Source organism: Numenius arquata, chromosome 24 (genome assembly GCF_964106895.1).
Source record: "Numenius arquata chromosome 24, bNumArq3.hap1.1, whole genome shotgun sequence".
Lineage (NCBI taxonomy): Eukaryota > Metazoa > Chordata > Aves > Charadriiformes > Scolopacidae > Numenius > Numenius arquata.
Genome location: NC_133599.1, coordinates 5,087,069 through 5,108,426, shown reverse-complemented (window position 1 = coordinate 5,108,426; position 21,358 = coordinate 5,087,069).

The following is a 21,358-nucleotide window of genomic DNA, read 5'->3' as shown; positions in this document are numbered from 1 at the left end:
AGAGCAAACAGCACTGTGGGGGTTCCCAGAGACGCCCCAAAACCGCCCTCCCGTCCCACCACCGCCTCACGTGAAGGGGAAACCCCGGCACCCCTGGAAAAGCCGGGTGCCGCCGGGGGGGGAAAGAGTGAGCAAGGGGAAGCCCGCGGGGCTGGAGGGTTCTGCTTGGTGGCCTTCCGCCTCGGCGTCACCCCCCCAGTGTCAGCCGGGAGCGACACCCGCCCGGCGCAGGGAGCTGCCCTCAGCCCCGCGGCTCCTGAATGGGCCTAAGAATAGATTTCCTGTTTACCCGGCGAGAAATCACTTCTGGGGCAGAGGGCACCTGGGTGCTATTTTTACCAGTCCCCCGGTCCCCCCCGCCCCCCACCGGCCACCCTCGGGGACCACCATCCCGCTACCGCATCCACGTGGCCGAGGGATGGAGAGGGTGATGGATGGGGCAGGTCACTGCCACCGCCTCGGCATCCCGCTGTCCCCAAAGACGGCTGGCTGGGTGACAGCGTCACTTGGCTGCCCCGAGCTTAGAATCGTTCATTCTATGATTTTTTTAGAAAGATAGAATTCTTTAAGTTGGAGTGGACCTTAAATATCGCCTAGATTCTATCTACTTCCAACCCCCTGCCCTGCGCGGGGACACCTGCGTCCCCAAAACAGGCTGGAGGGAGACCTGACTTATGGGGTGTTTTGTGATTCCCCGGCTTTGCCTTCCTATAAAAAAAATAAATAAATAAAAAAAAGGAGGTTTATTTATTATTTTTTTTTTCCACCCAAGAGGCGCAGCAAACGCACTGATGGATTTTCCTCTTCCCGTGCTCTTTCGGTCCCCCGGCCGCGTGGCCGCGATGGTCAAAGCGGAGCCCTTCAGCCTCTCGCCTCCCCCCCCGCAGAAAGCGAAACCCCGTGGAGAAGTCGCGCAGTTTCCTATTCTCGAGAATGAGGAAGACTCCGAGGCCATTTACTGGAATCCCCCACCACAACCCACCCCCCCCCCCCTACACACACATACACACCCCCCGGCTGCAGCCCTCCCCGCGGCCTCTTCTTGTAAGCACTGACCAAAATACACTGTGAAACCGCCGCTGCGGCCACGCCGGGGGCCGGGCCACCCCCTCATTGAGAAAATCCTGCAGCGAAGGGGATGGGACGCCGGGGCGGCCACCGCTGATCCCGTGTCCATCCCAAACCCTGGGTACCGCACCCCAACCTGCTCCCCCCCCGCCCCCCCACCCGAAAGGGGGTGCGGAGAGGTCGGCTGGAAGGGACACAGCAAAGTGTTGGGGGGGTGCTGGAGTCCGTTCCCCCCCCCCCCCGCGCCCCCCGCTGCAGGGCTGTGTGTGGAGCAATCCCCAGGATGGGGCTCAGCAGGTCCCGGGGCCGGTTCTCCCACGTGCCCCCCAGGTGTGGGGCAGGATGGGGACCATATGGGCCCTATAAAACCCCACGCCCCCAGTCTGCAGGGCTGCTCTCGGCTCTCCCTGGGAGCTGCTCTATAGGGGGTTTCTCCACAGGGTAGACTTCCCCCCTGCCTATAGGGACTGCTCTGTGGGGTATATTCTCTTTCTTGCTAATTGCAGGTCTCTATAGGGGCTGCACTCCCTATGGGATGGGATTTCCTGCCCTATAGGGGACTGCATCACGGGGGCAACAGCTTTTGCTCTATAATGCCTGGGCTTGGGTTGTATAGGAGCTGGGGTCCATAGGGGCCAGCCCTCTGCAGCAGGGGCTCTTGCTCTATAGGTGTTGGGGTCTATAGGTGACGGGGTCTATAGGTGATGGGGTCTATAGGTGTCGAGCTCTATAGGTGTCGGGGTCTATAGGTGTTGAGCTCTATAGGTGTCGGGGTCTATAGGTGACAGGGTCTATAGGTGTCGAGCTCTATAGGTGACAGGGTCTATAGGTGTCGGGGTCTATAGGTGTCGAGCTCTATAGGTGACAGGGTCTATAGGTGACGGGGTCTATAGGTGACGGGGTCTATAGGTTTCGGGCTCCACAGCTGCATTCCCCTGTGCCATCCCCTATAGCGCCAGTGACCCATAGGGGCTGTGCTCACCGATGCTGAGCCTGCAGCTCCGGGGGGGGGGGGGCGATCCAGCAGCATCGCCCCCACTGAGGTGCAGGGGCTGTGGCACCATGGCCTCTCCCTGCAGCCCACGGCGGGGGGCGGGGGGGTGTTCTACCACCTTAAATAACAGATACACCGAGGCTGAAGGCAGCAGTGATGGAGCCCTGCCCCGGTGCATCCCTCCCCGCCATGCCCAGGGCTGCGGGGGGGCACGTGGGACCCCCATTTCCCCTGAGGCTGGGTGTACCCCTCTGGGTGGGGGGATTTAAGGGCGGGAGGTGATGCTAAATGATGCAAAGTATCTGTGATGCCCCTCCAAAAAAAAATAAACCAGGTTTGTGGGCTGGGGCACCCCCATCCCCCTCTGCACCACCCCCAAAACCCCTCCAGGGACCCCAGCACCCACCCAGCTACACCCCCCCCCACCCTCCCTTTTTGCATTACACTGGCAAAATCACGCTGCCGGGGTGTCCCCAGGCTCAGGGGAGCTTTGGGGGGGAGTGGGGGGTGGGGGGGTGGTTGCAGCCTCCCCCTCCTTTTCGGGGGTCCCCGCAGGCTGCCGGCAAAGGGCGTTTCGTGCGATTGCAAAGCAGGTCGTGCATCCCGGCGTCTGGCGAGGCGGGAGGGAGGTGTTTCCCGGTGGTGCAGGAATTTGCTGTTTGCGCCTGTGTTGCAGGAGGCTGGGGGAAGGAAGGGGGACGGGGGGGGGGGGGGGCTGGAAAGCTGGCGGTTGTTATTATTTAATTTTATTTTCCTGCCTCCATCCAGGAATCTCTGCAATGTGCCGGCTGCTCCCCGGGAGGCTGGGGCGGCCGTGACTCACTGCTGCCGCTGGAACGTGACTCAGTCCTGCTGCTCTCCCTGGCAGGACATGACCAGACTGTCAAAGCCAGGGAGAAGCCCCAGCGCCGCTGCCTGCCCACGCCGGGGGGCGAGGATGCCCGAAATCCCCACCACCACCACCCCCCTGCCACCCCGGAGAGCTGTACCCCGGTTTCCCACAGGGATATCGGCCCATTGCCGTGGAGCAGAGATCTGGTTGGGGGGCAGACTGGGCTCTTTTCTTTATTTTTAATTTATTTTTATTTATTTATTATTTAATTTTCTATTTTATTTATTTATGTATTTATTATTTTTACTTATTATTTATTTTTATTTATTACCTCTTTTTCTTCCCCCGGCCAGGAAAACCCTCCCTGCCCACCCTGCCTCACCCATCCGTGGGTGGCTGGTGGGTACCTCCCCGAGGTTTTGTTGCCCCATCTTCCAGGCCAGGCCCTATGGAAGAGCGGGGAAAGCTCCTGGCACCGCTCCTGCCCCAGTTCCCGTGCCTCAGTTTCCCCATCCGGTGGGGGGGGGCAGAGGTTTCCCCATCTCGGGAGCGGGGTCACTTCAGGTTGTGCTTTGAGGTGGGTGAATAGCAGCTGGGGGGGTGTTTATTATTAACATTAATAGCCAGGCTCGGTCAGGGCTCAGGTGGTGGGGAGGGATGGGGGGGGGATGTGACGCAGCCCTGAGTCATGGGGCAGGAGCAGGGGGTGGCCCAGCCCTGCGCTGAGCACCGACACACTCACTGCACCCCAGATCCACAACAGCCAGAGGCTAAGGCCGCCCTGCTCGTCTCACTTGGGGCTGGAGGATGCCGGACACGAGCATCCTCCTCACCCTCCTCATCCTCACACTGCTGCTGCCTGGGGAATTGAGCTCCTGGGGGTGGGAGAGCAGCGGATGCGGCTGCGGGGCAGAGCTGAGCACGGGGACGTTCATCACACCCCAGGCCAAGCAGTACCTCTGCGGCCGCAGCTGCCTCTGTCAGCCGTGATTGAAAGCCAAGCCGGGCTGGCAGGCCTTCTCTGTGATCTTGTTAATTAAGAAATACATTTAATTAGCAGCACCCCAGCTGTGACTCAGCTAATCATCGTGATCGACACAAGAGCTGGACTCCAGCATCAGGGCACGGCAGTGCCAAACACCCCCCCCCCCCAGCAGACGGGACCCCCCAGCTCCGCCGCAGGACCCCAGCGCCCACCGGGCACAGACGATGCCCCCCCCCGGGATTTTGGGGTGAGTTTTGCCCCGGGCTGGAGGCAGGTTTGGGGCTGGGACCATCCCCGGGGCAGCACCTCGCGGAGGCAGGGTGTCAGCCCCACCTGGGGGCAATTACCCATCGCCACGCTGCGAATAATCATATTAATAACCCATTTACCGTGCTATAAATAGCCTGGATAATAACAGCCTGGGCTTTCCAGGAATAGATGGTCAAAAAAAAAGGCGGCAAAAGCCATTCCCACCCTGGCCTGGGTCGCAGGTGGGGAAACTGAGGCACGGCTGGTTTGGGGCACGGCTCTCGCCCGCTGCCCCCAGCCGTCTGCCAGGCAGCTGTGGAATTTGCTCCCGAATAAACCCTCATGTAAATGAGCCCTTATGTATATTTATAAGCGCCATCCTGCCAGCTGGAATCTAATAGGGGAGAAAATAAACTGGGAAACTGCCTGGAACGGGATGGCGGCACTTCACACCTCGGCCCCACGCTCCGCCGGCGCTGCCTGGGGATGGCTGTCTGTCCCTGGTCCCCAGGGTGTCTGTCCCTGGTCCCCAGGGTGCTTGTCCCTGGTTTTGGGTGCCCAGCTCTGCACCTTGGGGTGCCCAGCCCCGGTCCTGGATGCCCAGCCCTGGTTTTGGGTGCCCGGCTCTCTACTCTGGGGTGCCCAGCACTGGTCCTGGATGCCCAACCCTCATCCTTTGAGTGCCCAGCTCTGCACCCCAGGATGCCTAGCCCCAGTTCTGGTTGCCCAGCCCTGGTTTTGGGTGCCCAGCCCTGTTCCTTTGGATACCCAGCTCTGCACCCCAAGTTGCCCAGCCCTGGATGCCCAACCCTGGTCCTTTGAGTGCCCGGCTCTGCACCCCAGGATGCCCAGCCCTGATGCTGGATGCCCAGCCCTGGTTTTGGGTGCCCAGCCCTGATGCTGGATGCCCAGCCCTGCACCCTGGGTGCCCAGCACTGGTTTTGGTGCCCATGTCCCTGGGTTTCCAGGTCCCGGGGTCCCGGGGAAGCTGACACAGTGTGTCCTGCAGCTCCTACGGGCTGCAGTGGGCTTTGGGGTATGGAAAATCTGGGGGTGTCGCCAGCACTGGGTGTAGGGGGACAGTCGCAGCGGGTGATGCTGAAATGCATATGGCATCCCTCTGCACGGGGAGGGGGGGTGGCACAAGGGTCCCTCCTCACTTGGCATGGCTGGGGTGGCGCTTCCACCTCCGGAGCTCACGATGGGTGCTCCTTCCTCGTTGTGCCAGGGATGTACACACGTGTGTGTGCACGCACACGCATGTGCATGGGGGTGTGTGCATGTGGGGGTGCCACATGGGTGCTGCAGGGCGCAGAGCACCCACCCCGTGGGCAGCCGGGGCGGGGGTGGCCGTGAGACCCCCCCGGCCCCACGATGTGGGAGCGGAGCCCGGGGGGTGCCCTGGCCCGGATTTCCCGCAGCCTCCGCAGCGGCGCGGGGCGGGGGGAGCCGGCGGGGAGCGATGCCCATTAGAGATGCAGACAGCGCTGCTCGCCTAATGTCTGCCTGTCTCGAGGAGACGGCAGCAGCCTCCGCGGCCCCCCCCGCCGCCAGCCGCCCCCCGCCCCTGGCACCCCACACCTCGGCGGGTGCCCGGTGCCGGGTTGCAGCCCGCATCCGGCTTTTTGGAGCGGGGAGGCAGCGGGTGGCACGGGGGACGCGGTCCCTCGGGTCCCAGCAGGCCATTAAGGGATGCAGTGACACCAAGGCCAGGCGTGACCCTGCAGCCATCCTGGGGGGGGGGATGTTTCCTCCCCGAAAATGGTGAGCGGTGAGGTTGGGGGGGGTCTGGAGCAGGGATGCTGGCAGGGCCTGGTGCTGCAGCACCTCTCCCTCCCTCCCTCCGGAGCGCTCGCCACCGTGATTCCCTGCAGCAGGCTAAAAATATCCCCGGGAGCTGCCGCCGCACACCGGCAATGGGAGGGGGCTATAAATAACCTGGGGGGGGGGGGGGAAGCTGGTGCTGGCCCCGCATCGCTCCGGCCCATCCCGGCTGCTGCGGGAGGTGATCAGAGCCCCCCATCCTCACCGCAATGCTGGAGGGGTGGATGGAAATGGGGATGGAGCAGCCTCTGACCCTTGGAATCTGAGGCGCAGGTGGGGGTCTGCTGGGGGGGCCAGGGGGTGAGGAGAGGTGATGGACCCATTTGCCCGCGGTGCCAGGGGAGAGGGGATCAGCCCTGTGCTGGTGGCAGGGCTGGAGGGAGGGGGGGGACATGAATGCCTGCGCTCGTGTCACTCTGAGTCACATCCGTCTGCCTCAGATACATCCCTCTGCATCAGACCCGTCCCTTTGCAGCAGCTCCATCCCCCTGCAGCAGAACCAGCCTCCCGCATCCCAGCCATCCCTCCGCGCTGGGTCTGTCCCTTCACACCAGCTCCATCCGGCTGCTTCGGCTCCTTCCCTTCCCACCAGCTCCATCCTGCACCCTTGGATCCATCCTGCACCCTTGGATCCATCCTGCACCCTTGGGTCCGTCCCACTCCATCAGACCCAACCCCAGACAGCATCTCTCTTCCCACACCACCCTCCTGGGGACGGGGGACGAGCTCTGGGGACCTGCCCCCTTCCCTCCCACCTCTCCATCCCACAGGGCCCCACTCCATCCATGCACCGAGCTGGGGCAGTTCTCACACCCGTGCACCTCGGGCAGCTCCAGGTTGTAACCAGCTTCCTCCAAGGCTGGGAGGGGAGTCCATGCAGGATGGGGGAGGGGGGGGGGGGTCCCCAGTTTGGCCCCACATCCCTCTTGGGGCTGAGCATCCCAGGGGAGCCCCCTCCCTCCGTCCCTCCCTCCTGGCTCCCGTTCTCACCACGTCCCAGCCCACCCCGGCGGAGCTGCCAAAGCACAGGGCAAACGGGGACAAGCCGGGAGAGAGAGTGATTTTTGCGAGCGTTTGTTTTCCTCCATCAAAATCCACCAGCCGGAGAAAGCGGCGGCGGGAGGGGAGGGGAAGGAGGAGGATGGGGAAACCCATCGTGTTTCACGGGAGATGCTGCCGCCCCCCGCGCCGGCGCTGTATTTATTTCTCCCCCTCCCTCGCACCACATTTCATGTCGGCTCCGTAAGGAAGCCGGGTAATAAATATCAGTGCGCTGGTAAGCGGTGAATCACCGCTCGCTCCCGGCGCTGACACGCCGCCACCGCGGCACACGGCGTTTCTGTCCCCAGCCCTGGCCTCCCCCCCCCCCCCCCGCCAGCCCCACGGGTCCCCCCGGGGGCAGCCAGGCCCCCCGCCAGCCCCAGCTCCGCGCCACGGCACGGCCACCGGGCAGTTTCGGCCACGGCACAAACATGTTTGGCCACATTCCCCTGGCTCCCGCCCGAGGCTGGTGCTGGGAATCGGCTCCAAAATACATGTTTTATGGGAAGGCACCCGCTCGGTACTAACATTTCTCCGGCTGTGGGAGACCCAGGGATGCTCCTGTCCCCCAGGTGCTGGCCCCCACCCTCACCCCATCCCCTCTTGTCCCCAGAGAGCCGAACTGGTCCCAGTGGGTTCATCCCACCCTGGGGCAGATGTCTGCTTTTCCAGCCCCACATTTTCCCCCCTAAACACCCCTGACACCTACCAGCCCCGGGTCCTGCCGCCTCCTTGCACCCATCCTGCACCCTTTGGCCTCGGCCAGCGGGTCCCTGTGGGATGGGGGGGACCCCAACCCCCCGACCCAGCTGTGGTTTCCCTCCCCACCGGGTCAGCATGTCCCCGGTTGAAGAGACAAAGTGACACATCTGTAAACTGCAACCGCCACAGGATGCCCTGGGGATCCTGCACCTCCTGCTGCGGCCCCCCCCGGCACAAAACCCCCTCCAGAGCAGCTCCCCAGGGACCCCAAACCCAGCCTGAGTCCTGCTGCTGTGACAGGGCCAGCACATCTGGGAGGCACATCTGGAGCCATGCTCGGTGTCAGCCTCGGTGGCAAGTGACACCGCCCATCCCAAGTGCCACCGACGTCGCGCGGTCCCCAGGAGCCGGAGTTCAAAGCCCCCCCGAGCGGCTGATCCCCTCCACAAGTTACAGAAGGTCCTTGGACCTCGTGAGCAGCTGGTGTGAAGCTGTAATTACCTTAATTAGCTCTGGGATTGCATTCCCTCCCCATGCTAATTTCGTTTCTACAGTAACCAGCCCGAGAGGTGTGTGTGCGCTCGCAGCGAGACGGAGGCAAGAGCCAAACCAGACACCCCGAAACCGCCCCGAAACCGGGGGCCACCCCCAAATCCCTGTGCCCTGGGGGCTCAGCCAGCCCCACTCTCCCCCTGCCGAGGTTCCAGAGGGTCCTCGGTGCTTTCCACCGTCCCAAGGGGATCATTTGCTGCCGGCAGCATCCATCCGGCTCCAGGGAAGGGACAGTCGGGGGGAGCAGGATGGGAGGCTGATGGTGCCCAAACGCAGCGGTGGATTTAGCAGGAGGCAGAGCCCGGGCTCATTCCTCGCTGCTGGTATTTGCTGTAACCCAATATCCCCCTGATGTAAGAGCCATTTGGGAGGAAACCATAAAAGCTTCAGGAAATGGGTATTAATTCACATCGTGGCAATAAAAGGGAAGGAGGGCTCCCGGGCAGCGCAGCCGCCCCGGGGGGAGCAAAGGCGAGTGGGGCTGGGGAGCGCATCCTCCGCTGGATCTTGGAGTGGACCCCCCCCCATAATTGGCAATTAACCCACCCCCCCCCCCGAGTCTTTTTGGACTGAAAGAGGGGGTGCTGCAAGGTGGGACCGCCGAGGTCTCGTCCGGCTGGGGGTGAAGCATCGCTGGCCCCTCGAGTCGGACATTTGTTTGGGGCCGGAGCGCGGCTGGGGGTGACTTCCTCGCCCTGGAAATTTGGAACGAGTCCAGCTCTTCCCCTACAAACCCTCCTCTGGCCGCATCCCTTCCCGATGCCAGCCAGCCTTGGCATGGAGAGGGCAACCCCCCAGCACAGGCAGAGGCCAGGACTGCTCCTGACCCACAGACCGAGGATGGGGGACCCCCGTGCTCCCACCTTGCGCAAGGACAAGGAGCGGGCGATCCCACTGCCCTGCGGGTCTGGTCCTGGCACCGTGGCCAACACTGTGGTTGGGAGCATCACCCTGTGATAAAAGGCCACCAGGATCCATTCTGCTTCCTGTGGAGAGAGTGGGGAGATGCTTCGGGGATCCCCGGGGGGGGGTTGCGTGTGGGGTGCCCTCCCCTCCACCGCAGCGGGAGCCCTGGGCTCGCCGCACACGTGGGGCTATAAATAGTGCTGGAAAGCAGGTTGTGATGCTCCCGTCACTCGACGGAGGATTCGGCAGCCCCAAAAGCCCAGGGAGGAGCCCAGGGAGGGGGCCAGGAGGGTGCAGGGCAGGGACCACGCTCCTGCCCCCCATTTCAGGCATCCGAGAGCCGCGTTTCCCAGGACGGATTTCTCCCCGGCGGCGGGCAGCGGCAGCAGGACGGGCAGCAGAGGCGAATTTTGCTGAGTGGCTGCTTTTTAAAAATAACTCTGCCTTTGTCAGCAGGTCAGGGTTGCTCCAGATTGAATAATGGCAGCCGTCCGGCCCCCCCCCCTGCTCCCGGGCGCTCGCTGGCAGCCCCTGCCCGGGATGCTGGACCACGGTCCCTTTGCCAGCATCGCTGTCCCCAGGGGCTGAACATCTCCTGGGGAACACGATGCTCCGCTTCCCCCCAAAAGCCGCAGCGGGTGGTGATGCCCCAAGCTCGCATCCCCAGGGCTTGGGCGGGGGGGGGGTGTGAGCGGGGGGAGCTGTGGGGGGAATCGGGGCGTGCGGGGACGGAGCTGTGGGGTGTTCGCCAAAAGGGCTGACTCACGCCGTAATTACACCTTAAACGTGAGCACGTTTGTGCAGGGATGAAAGATGCTCGCGTGAGAGGAGGCAGGGAGCTCGCCCGCTCCCCCCACCCGCCACCGGCTCTGCCCCAGCCACCGCCACGGGAAGGAGCCGGGAAGGAGCAGATCCAGCCGCCTTTCATTGGGAGCAGGGAAAATGCCCCAGCGTTGGGGTGGCAGCTGAAGGATGGGCACCAGGGACCATGGGGGAAACCTGGGGGAGAAGGGACAAGTGGCAGGAGAAGGGAGGTGAAACCCTGTGGAGCAAACCCTGACGGCAACAGGAGGTGAATCCAGGGATGCTCAGATGGGACACGGTGTGGGGATGCCTGCACGGAACGGTCCGAGGGCTGGGCTGGATTCCAGGCGGGAGATGTTTGGGAAGAGACGAAGGAATTTGGCAGCACCGGCCTCTCTGGGCACCTACGGCATCGGGAGGGGAATAAAGCACAAAGGAAGGGAAAGCCGGAGCACGAATGGCAGCGAGCTCGGACCAGGGCTGGCTCCAGGTGTTTGAAATCGATATCTTCAATTCCTGCAATTGGAGAAACACTGCCTGATGTGGGGAAAATGGAAACGGTCTCTGTCTCGGCAGCCAAAGGAGGGGTTTAGGGCAGGAAAGCAGCTCCTTGGGTTTGTCCTCGCTGCCATGGGGACCAGGGATGCTGTGCTACCTGGGGCTATGCCGCACCTAAGGAAAATGGCAGGATGGGGACAAGGGGACAGGCCACCTCCCTCTGGCCACCCCAGGGCTCCCCAGAGAGCCCCTGTCCCCATCCCAGTCTCTCTTTGGGAGCAAACACTGGTGGTGTTCAGCTAAACCCTGCTCTGGGGAGGGAAGGGGGGGTGCAGAAACCACGGGTGCCTTATTGCTCCCTACAAAGACCCACAGGGCCACAGCAGGTGGGGAGACGCCTGCTTGGCTGGGACTCCATCAGCAGGATGCAGGAGAGCGAAAACCAGAGGAGACACTGAAAAGGGGTTCAGGCTGCAGGGAGCTGCCGTTTGGGCTCCCCCAGGCCATTTTCCTCCCCCCCTGATAGCAGAGCAGTGCCACGCTCAGCACCCTCCCACAGGCGTCCTCACGCGCCCTTTGCCGAGCCGGCAGGGATGCGAGGTCTCCCCGTCGCGACGCTGTCGCCGGAGCGAACGCTGACGGCGAGGCCAGATCTCGCCGAGAAATCCTCAGCCTTGTTCAGCTCTGATTTACACTCTGGAGACTCCGCCGCGCTCGGTAAAGCCGCCGCTGATTGATAGCAGGGCGACAGCATCCCACCCCGCACCATCTGCATCCGCACCCGGGGACAGCCCCGCGCCACCCGCCCTCCCGCAGCCCCATCTGCCCACCGTGGCATCGCCCCACGGAGAGCCCTCCCCACCCCCTTCAGGACGTGGGGATGATGCTCCCCAGAACCCTGAACCCCATCCCAGCCACCTCCATCCCCATCGGACCGCGGTGGGGTGGCGCATCCCCACGCTGCTGGGATGAAGCATCACTCGCCGTGGTGCCGGTGGGTACCGGCTCTGCCGGAGGCTGATCCAGCGATGAAGCAATGGGGACCTTTCCACATCCCCATTGCACATCTGCAGTCGCTCCCTCCCTTCCCTGCTTGCAAAATGCCTCCCCGAGCTCTTTCCATTAAAATCAAACCCTTCAGCACGGTTGGGTTTGGGGTGGACACCGGGGATGGGGTGGATTTGGCCTCCCATCCCTCCTCCTCCTCACCCTTCGTGCTATTTCAGAGGTGAGAAAGGGAATCGCAGCCTTGGTTTTCCTCCTGGTTTTTTGCGGTTGGGTTTTTTTTTTTTTTTCCTTTTTTTTTTTTTTTTTTTTTTTTTAAATAATAAAGGCAGGGAGCAATTTGGGACTGTGCTGCTCGCCGAGGGGCTGGCGGCGCGCCGGCGCTCTCCGGGCTGGCGGGGAAAAAAACGAGGAGGGGGGGATATAAAAGGTTTCATGCGGTGAGCCGGGCACTCAGGGAAGAGGCTGAAAGGGGGCGGCGAGTGCTTTGTATTTCATGCTTGAAGGCACCGAGGCTTTTACCAGCCTTCCCGTGATGATTTAAGAGCGGCTCAGCAGTTCAGGAGGGGATCGGAGCCGCGGCTGGCAGCTCGGTGGGACCCCCCAGGTTTGCCTGGGGTGAAGCCTGGTCCTGGCTTGGAAATGCCGCGTAGGGGCGAGTACCGGCCATGGGAGTCTTGTGGGGCAGCTACGGAGACAATGGGGGCATCTCTGGGGCATGAGTCTGGTTTAAACATCTGCCCTGGGATGTGTCTTATGCGAGCGGTGACAAGCCCCGGTCCCTGCTGTCCCCCCCGTCTCCCTCCTGCTCAGCACCTCCTCTGCAGCAAGAGGGGTCTCATCCATCCCCTCATCCCCTCAGAGGGTCATTTACCATCAGTGAGGGTGTTTATCCTACAGAGGAGGGTGGACATGGGTTGTGGGGTCCTCTCCGACCCCCAGGTCCTCCTGAGCTGGGACCCCAAGAGGCAGAGCCCCCCAAAGTGGGTTATTTCCCCCCCAGGGGGATGGGGGGGTTGCAGCCAGCTGCTCCCCAGCACAGGGATCTGAAGGGGGACCAGCCGTATCCCCCCAAAGCTGTTTGCTCTGGAGCACTTGGGGTGCAGCCCACATTTTGGGGAGCACGTGAGGCTCAATCTCATGCTTCAGCCACAGCAGCGATGTGTTTGGGACCGAGGTTTTCGTCACTCCCGCTGGCAGCTCCAGCAGCCTGGGCTCCAGCAGGTTGGTCCATGCCCTGGGACCTGGCTCCGCAGCTTCCCCCAACTGCACCCCGGGGTGAGAATGTCTCCTCTGCCCCCTGCCGCCCCCCCATCCCTCACCCTCCATCCCAACCACCTCCACCCCAGCTGTGGGTCTCACATCCCCCACCTCCCCAGCTGGTCTGGATCCAGCCCAATCCCCCCCCCACCACCCCCCACCTGGGGCTATATAAACCCTGAGCAGCCCCAGCTGATTTCCCCTCCCTGGGTTTTGCTTTTTTCTTTCTAATTCTGCATTAAACCAGGCCCGTGGCTGCTCCTCTCCTCTGCTAAGGCTCTTCTGCTTCATCCTGGGCAAGATGCAGATAGAAAAAGGGCTGGAAGGACCAAGGATGCTGCAGGGTGGGGTCGGATCAAGGCTCTTGCCCCGACGAGGTGTGTGGCTGTGCCCTGTGAGGGGGATGAGAGCGGAAAAGCTCCTGAAAAGGTTTGTCTGCAGCTCAAGGGGGGGGGAACTGGAAAGGAGAAGTGAGGGGGTGTGAGCAACGGTCGTGCAGGACCTGAGGTTTGCTGGGGAAAGGAGGGGGGGGAGCGTGAGCCCCAAATCCAGGTTTAGGGGTGAGAGCGGCCAAGGATGAGGCTGCAGCAGGGATGCAGGCGGGGGTGTCAGCCTGAGTGTGCGGGGGGAACACCGAGGGACAACCTCAGTTTGGGATGCACCAGGATGGGGAATGGGAAAAGCTCAGCATCAGGGGGAAAACAGCCCCCCTGGGACACCCCCAGCACTGCTGCTTCCTGGAAAAGGGCAGGGGGGCTTCAGTGCCCTCCAGCTTTGAGGCTGTGCCTGGGGTGACACCCACCAGGGAAGGAGCCCCCTTTGCCGCAGCCGTGCCAAGGGCTTTATGGCAGAACCCTCCAGGGAATTAAATGCTGGGTTGCTCCCAGCTGGCAGCCCCGGGGGCTCCCATCCACCCCAGACCCCCTGGGTGGCTCAGCAGGGTGGGGACACAGGGACCCCTCGCCGGGGAGAGCCGATAACCCCCCCGGGCTGCCCTTCCCGAGCAGAGGCAGCCGCAGATAAAAGCCCTGTGGGCAGAGCAGGGCTCGGCTCCAGGCCTGGCCTGGGCTGATACCAGCCCCAAAGGGCAACCTCTCCCTCGGGCTTGGACCAGCCACCGCCTCCCCCACTTCACCCCAAATTCCAGCCCCCCCGGGCAAGCAGCTTGCATCGCTCTGAGCTGGGTGATACCCAGGCATGTTCTTCCCCTGCTCTTACTTGGGTTTGACCACACTTTTTTTTTTTGGGGGGGGGGGACAGGGGAGGAAATCTTGCTTGTTATAAAACGGAGACCTGCAGCGATGCCCGGATCTGCTCCCAAACCCCTCTGAAAGCCTCCGGCATCGCGGGTCAGGAGGAGCTGGAGGAGGGGAAGCAGCTGCTTTGGGGATTATTAATGAGCAGCGAGTGATGGGAAAGGCGAGGATCAATTGAAACAAAGGAGTTCAATGGTAAAAAGAAACGTTTGCGGAGTAATGGGAGTCCATTTCTCCAGCCGACTGTCGGAAACGCATCCTGTTAAACATCCATCAATTATCCCAGCTTGCAAATGCATTAAGGTAATGAGGAGTTATCCATCAAATATACTTAAAGCCAGTACCCCCCTCCGCCAGCCGCCCTGCAAAGAGCCACTTCAGGAAGGGAAAATGGCCTGAAGGTGGATGGAAGCACAGGGGGGGCAGCGAGGAGGCGTGGGGCTGTGTCCCTCGGAGCCTGGTCCAGCCCGGAGGATGCTTTCCCAGCTCCTGGGCTTGGTTCCCTCCTTCGGCTTGGTTCCCTGTTTCCTTCAGGGAACTGCAGTGACACTGGCCAGTGTCCCCCATGGGCAGCCCACGTACCTGCTCTGTGCCTCAGTTTCCCCATCCCTCCTGCAGCGCTGCCTGGGGCCACCCATGGGTGCTGCTTGTGTCTGCACCATGTCCTCTGTCACCTCTTTTTCCCAGGAACAGAAGTAGCGGTGAGTGTGGTGTGCGGGCTGGCAGCTCAATTCCTCAAAACCCATCCTCTTCCGCCACGTCCCCCTGCATCGCCCACACCCCTTGCACCCAGGATGGCCCTGTGTGGGCAGAAGGGGGGTCTTGGGCGGGGTGGGGGAAGGGCCTTGCAGCCCCTTAGGATGCTGATCCCTGGCTGGATGTGCCGAGAAAAAAACACAAAAGCACGTGGCAGGCAGGATCTTGCTTTGCCATCACTGGGGAAGGGGATCCTGGAGCTTCCATCATCCCAGTGGGGTCTGGGGGGCTGTGGGTCCTGTCCCTCCATGGGGTGGGATGAGCCAGCCCCCATGGGGGGGTTGGAAAGTGGCTGAAGCGCTGCCATCGGGCAGGAAAATGAGGGATGTGTCCCAGCACAGGAGGCTGGAGAGTCTGGGGGTCAGTGGTCCCAGGTAATTAAAAGGGGTTGACCCCTTTGGTGTTGGATTTGGGACCAGTCCGGGAGTTTTCCGACCTGGATGGTGCAACCTTGTGGTGAGCCCTCGGCCAAGGTTTCGGTGCCATGATGAGAGGGGACATGTCCTCCTCCCCAGGGATGGGGCTGGGTTTATCAGGGCGTTCCCCCGGCAGCAGGATTTGGGGAGCCGGGGCTGCTCTGGGGTGCTTTGGTGTGGATTCTCTGATGTCTGCTGCTGCGGTTGTGGGCAGGATCCTGCCTCTCCCTTCAGGTGTGGGGTGGATTGAGGAGCAAAAGTCAGCGTTTCTCCTGTCTGTCTACCTGCCTGGTTCCTCTCAGCTCTGCAGGGACTGCTCAGCTTGGGGTTGGAGGTAGCCAGCAGGTTCAGAAGTCCCTGGGAGGAGGTGAATGGACAACCAGCCTGCATTTCCCTAAGGAATGGGGAGAAAAAAAACAGCTCCTGGGCTTGTCTTCCCCAGGGCTGGTATCTCCATCTCCCAAACCCCTCTGGCAGCCCCATCCGGGCTCAGCAGTGTCAGCCTGGGCTGGGTACCAGAGCATCCCTCCATCTGTGGCAAGATGGGAGAGTGCCCGGTCTGATAACAGTAACTGCCATTAGGTGTCACAAGAGCATCAGGTCTCTGCTCTTCCTGGGAAGATGAGCAGTGGCATGGGACAGGAGGGATGAGATGATGAAGTGGCCCTTGGGGCGGCACCTTGGAGCCGGAGATGCCCCGGGCATGAGAGATGAGCTCTGGCTGTTGAGATGGGACGGCATGTCCTTTGTGATGCTGCTGTCATCCCTGGAGGTCACCGTCTTTTGGCACCCAGCTGCCTCCTTCCCTGTCACCTCCTGGGTCTCCTGCCCTGGTGCTGGGGACAGGCAGGAGGTGGCAACAGGTTCCTGCTGTCCCACGCTCGGCCCTTGGATAACCTGTGGCGTTTGATTGCATGAAAGCAAAAGCGGAGGCTGCTCTCGAGGAAGCGGCCAGCACTGGTGCCTCGGCTCCTCCCTGCAGCCATTCCCACCTGCAGCCAGTGGCCTCCCAGTATCCTCCCAGTGCCCAACAGGAGCTCAGGGCTGAGATATCTGCAAAAACATAGCACTTTCCTCCCCTTTCAGAACATATCCAGCCACGGAGGCTGCGAGGGTGCAGCCGGGTGAGCTCTGGGTGCTCCCCCATGGAGGGATGCTCTGGGGTTTGCCCCTTCCTGGGATTCCCACTCCATCCTTGCTCCCAGCAGGGTCCTGGCCTCGTGCCACCTCCCAGCCCCCTGTGCCGGGGGGCAGCTGTGAAGCTCAGATAATCTTCCAGGAATTTGCAATTCTTCCCCCTGCCCCCAGACGCCATTTCCCTCTTTAATTTTGCAGCATCTGAAACAAAGCAGCATCCGGGGCTCAGCACCTCGATAAGGGAAAACCTTTCTCTCCTCTCCGACGCCGGGCACAAGGCTGCGGTGAGCTGATAACGCCGAAAGCACCGGCTTCCCCAGGGGAAGGACCGGAGTGGGAGCGGTTTCAGGGAGCATCTCTCCCCTTTCCCTCCCGCCGGCTGGAGGGGACGGAGGTGGCCGAGTGGGAGAGCCCCTAGCGCTGGGATGGGATGGCTTCCCAGCCCCGGGTGACCTCCCAGCATCACGTCATCTCTCCCTGCTCGGAGAGACTGAGTTCATGTCTGGCCTCCCCGGAGCTGGGGACTGACGCCGGGGTGATGGCCACCTCTGCAGTGCCAGCATCTTGGCTGGCTGCACGCCCCGGCTGGGCTCTTGGGCACCTCTGTGGGATGGAAGGGAGGTGTCCTGGGGTACCGCTCGCCCCAAAACCCCAGGGTGTGGGACTCGCAGCCTTGAGTCGCCGTTCCCTGGCACCCTCTGCGAGGGGCCAGCGGCGTGGGGATGCTTTCCCTGTGACTCACAGCATTCCTTGCAGGTCAGCGGCGGCCGGAGGACACCCCGACAGCCCTCGCCGTCCCTGCCCTCTGCCTGAACTCCGCTGGCAAAGCAAACTTCCCTCCTGTGCCAGAGACTGGGGGGTCCTCAGCCCCACGGCTGCAGTGGGCGGGGGGGGAGGCAGCGGGGTGCCCCCAGAGTGGCCCTGGGGGAGGATGGAGAGCCCGTGTGGGTATTCGCACCGGTGAACCATCCTCCCTGTGGCCTGCGGGTTTCCTCCACTTCCGCCACCAGTTCTGCAGAACCCTGAAGAGGAAGGGGGTCCCCGATGTGGTCCCAGGTGCTCCCCAAGCCCTGCCTGGCTCTGTGCCTCGGTTTCCCTGTGCCAGGGCGAGGGGAAGCAGTGCCAACCCCCCTGATGCTATGCAGGGATGTGAGAGGGTTCCCATTTTTTTCTCATCCCCCCAGCTCTTCTTGGATACATCCCATCCCATTCGCTGCTCAGATTTCCCCTCCCCGGCCCCGTCCTCTATCCCCAACTGAAATATTTCCCTCTATCTTTTCAACATGAGCCCTTTGGTTCCACTCCCCGGGACCCTTGGGGTGCTCCCCCTGGCACAACCCCGCGTCTGGCTGCATCCCACTGCCCCCAGCCATCCCATCTCATTGCCTTCCAGGTTACACGTCACGAGTGGGTCAGTTCTCTTCCACCGATGCAGCACCCCTTCCCGACGGGGACCGGGGCAGGATGAGTGCGGAGGACAGAGCCGGTGGCAGCGAAGTGGCCCCGTGGCACGTGAGCACCCATCGTGGCCGTGGCCCCGCCGGCTGCCCCGGCGCTCAGCACGCAGGAATGCCGTGAGTTTGCAAAGTGGTTTCAGAGAGACATTATCTAATGGAGGAGGAGGAGGAGGGCGGATTAAGCCAAACCCACAGCACCGGCTTTCAATTAAACCAGGCAAATTTACGGCTTCTCCTTCTGACATGGTAAACACACGCTCTGAGTGGCCAACGGGGTCCTGACCCAGCATTTCCCCTTCGTGTCCCAGCAGGCGAAGGGAGCAGCATCCCATGGGATGGGAGAAACCCTCTGGGCTTTGCATTATTTACCACCGCACAAAGTGCAGGGAAATGTGGGCGATGCCACGGTGGGCACCGTGCCCTGAAGCTGTCCCACCCTGGGGACCCAGGCTGTGGGGACAAGGAAGGGAGGGGGGAAGAGATGGAGACCTGGGGGAGGAAGAGCCCCAGCAGTATCCATGGGGTGGAAGAGATGCAGAGAGCCCTGGGGCTTCAGGTAATGCAGCAGCACCCTGGGATGGAGGGTGCTGTGGTCTGACGGGCGGGTGATGCTCAGTGCCGGCAGCCCTGGTGCCAGGCTCAGCCCCACAGCAGATCCCCTCCGTGTCCCTGCTTTGGGCCTGCACATCCCAGTCCCTCAGTTTCCCCCTCAGAGCAGGGAAGGGTGCAGGCTTTCTGGGGGTGGCAGAAGGGCGAGCCCGATGAGCCAAGAGAGGATTTTGCAACCGATGCCGGGAGCATCCTGCTGGCTCTGCGGACCGGGACTGGGTGCAAGGTGCACCCACACGTGTGTCAGGGCATGCCTGGCATCGTTGCCAGCAGCCCAGCCCTGCCTGGTCACCTTCTCTGCCTGGGATGGGGGAGATGGCAGCAGCCCTGCTGCCCTCACTCTGCAGCAAAGGGGTCCTGTGGGACCAGGGTGCTGCATCCTCCCACCCTGACCCCAGCACTGCCGGGCACCTGAGGCTCTCTGAGCCCTTTTGGACACGGAGGAGGAGACCTGGGCATCACGCTGATCCCTGGCTACGGGAGATGAAGCCGTGGTACCCAGGTCGGTGGCACAAAGGGCAGCGCAGCCTCCCAGCCCCATCGTGCAGCAGCAGCACCCACACCCCGGATGCGGGCACCTGGCCAGGAGGGTGACGGAGGAGCACGGCAAGGCTCTTGGGGTGACGTCCCGGCACCTCTGCTGACGTCTGATGCCGGGAAAAGCCCTCCCTAGAGCAAATAAGTGGCCGGGCTGTGCAAACCCGGCTCGATGGGTGTCTCCGGGCAGGTATCTGGGTTCCATCTGGCCGCTGTTTACCTGCCCGCTGGAATCCACCCTGCAAACTTCCTCCTCGCGTGGCCCAGATAAGGCGAAGGAGCAGCTCTCGGCCCTGCACTGGCCTCGCGGGGAGGACCCTGGCACCCTGGCCTCGCTGCTAACTCCGAGCTGGGTGTCCCGGGGAGATGGCGATCCCCTGGGGACGCCCTGGTCCCTGCACAGGGCAATGCTGCAGGCAACAGAGTGGATCCTAACAGGGTTTGGGGGGATTTGAGCATCCCAGCCAGGTCCTTGAGCACAGGGCCAAACCCTGTTAGACCCCCCGGGGGTCCTCAGTCCAGCACTGAGCATCCCAGGAGCTGCAAACAGGTGCCCAAGGAGCAGGCAGGGTGGCTGGGTCCCCTTCCAGGAGGGTTTGTGCAGGGCAGGTCATGGCATCCCCGTCACTGCCTCAGTTTCCCCTTTGGCCGGGTTCCCCTGCCCTGCACGTCCCTCCCTGACCCGCGGCGGTGGCTTCTGTGGCGTGCAGGGACCTGCCACCACGCAGGGAGGGGACTGGGCTGGGTACGCACCCGGACATTACGCTGCCTGACTCAAGCAGGACCCTGCCTGCTGTTCCTGCTGCCGGCGGCTTCAAAGGCAGCCGGGATTGCTCTGCCCAGGGTGTGGGGGGGACCAAGAAGTCCCCAACCTACTCCCGTCCCATTCCACGCCTTGCACCGAGGTCCTACATCCACCCCACGGGACAGGGGGACCAGGAGGAGTCTGGCTGCAAGCACAGCCTCATGGTTCAGCCCTTGGCACCCACCAGCCCTTTCTTGGGTGCTGCCAAGGAGATGAAGGACACCCCCCACTCCCACCCCCCCCAACTTCTCCCTGCTCCCAATTTTGCAAAGGGGAATTTCCAGCACAGCCCTTGCTGCTCGGGTGGCTGGATGGAGGGGGAGCGAGGCTGAGACCTGACACACTTCATTACACCTTGTAGCGACACACATCCACGCTCTGGCTCTTCTTGCAAGCACCCGGGGTTTGCAGCGCTTGGGGGCTGTATTTCCGCTTCTACGGAGGGGGGAAACTGAGGCAGGACAAGAAGGTGCCCACGGGGCGATGGGAGCCGGGCGGGAAGGAGGGTGGCAGAGCGGTGAGCGAACCCAGCCCCGGCCCCACGTTCGCCGGACCGTGTTGTGAAAGCAGCCGGTTATCAGAGCACCAGCGTCACGCTCGGAGCGAGCGGCTTCCAGGAAAGGAAGGAAGTTGTGGGGTCACCCAGCCCCACTGCCGCCCTTTTCCAGCAAACAGCCCGGGCGTGCTGATAACGGGGCCGTGCCACCGGCTGCGCAGGAATTCGGGGCTGCCGGCCGCACGCGCTGCCTGAAACATGAGATTTCCCCCCGTTTCCTCTCCCATAAAAGCAGCCCGCAGTGCTGGGGCGGCAGAAGCTGGTGCCGGTGCCGCCCCGGCTCTTGTGCGGGATGTGAAGCAGCATCACACGTCGGCAATGCCCAATTTCCACCCCAGCGGCTCTTACTGGTGGGAACTGGGAGTCACTGGGCTGGGTTTGCTCCTGGGCTGCGCTGAGGGGCGGGGGGGGAGGAAGGTGCTCAGGGATGTGTTTCCCGCTGGGATGCCCTGGCACAAAGTGGGGAATCCCGGTGCGAGGTCGAACCGGGATGCAGCAGGATGGGGGGAAGGGAGCGATGGGGAGAAGCTGCTCCCAAACGCCTGGGTCCTCTCCCACGGGACACAGTCCCGGAGGTCGGCAGAGCAGCGGGGCATCGGGCAGTCCCACCAAAGTAACGGGGCCCTGGAGCAGCATCGGGGCAGGATCCCACCCCCTGCCACCCTCCCGCCCTGCAAAGTGCCCCGGGAAGGAGCAGGAGCCTGGAGCCCGCTCCACCCTGATACTGAGAATAATTACGTGATTATGCGATTTGGAAGCCAAACGTGGATTAATCTCTGATCTCGTTAGCCCGTGTTTTACCATCTGCTTTGTACAGGCAGGAGAAGCCCCCGCTCCACCGGGGAGAGGCGATGGAAACCCTCCTCGGGGATAGCCGGAGTCCCACGGCGCAGCAGGACACGGGTGCATCAGGACGTGGGGGCTTTAGGAAAGGGGTGCAATGGGACCTGGGCACATCAGGGCAAGCGGAAGCCACCCAAAGCACCAGCTGTCACCCACGGCCGGCCGCCCACCCCAGCCCCGATTCCTGGAAGCCAGGCGGGATCCGGCTCCGAGCGGGGCAGGGCTGCGCTGGGACTCCTCCTTTGGCCAACAAGGGCCGGCGATGG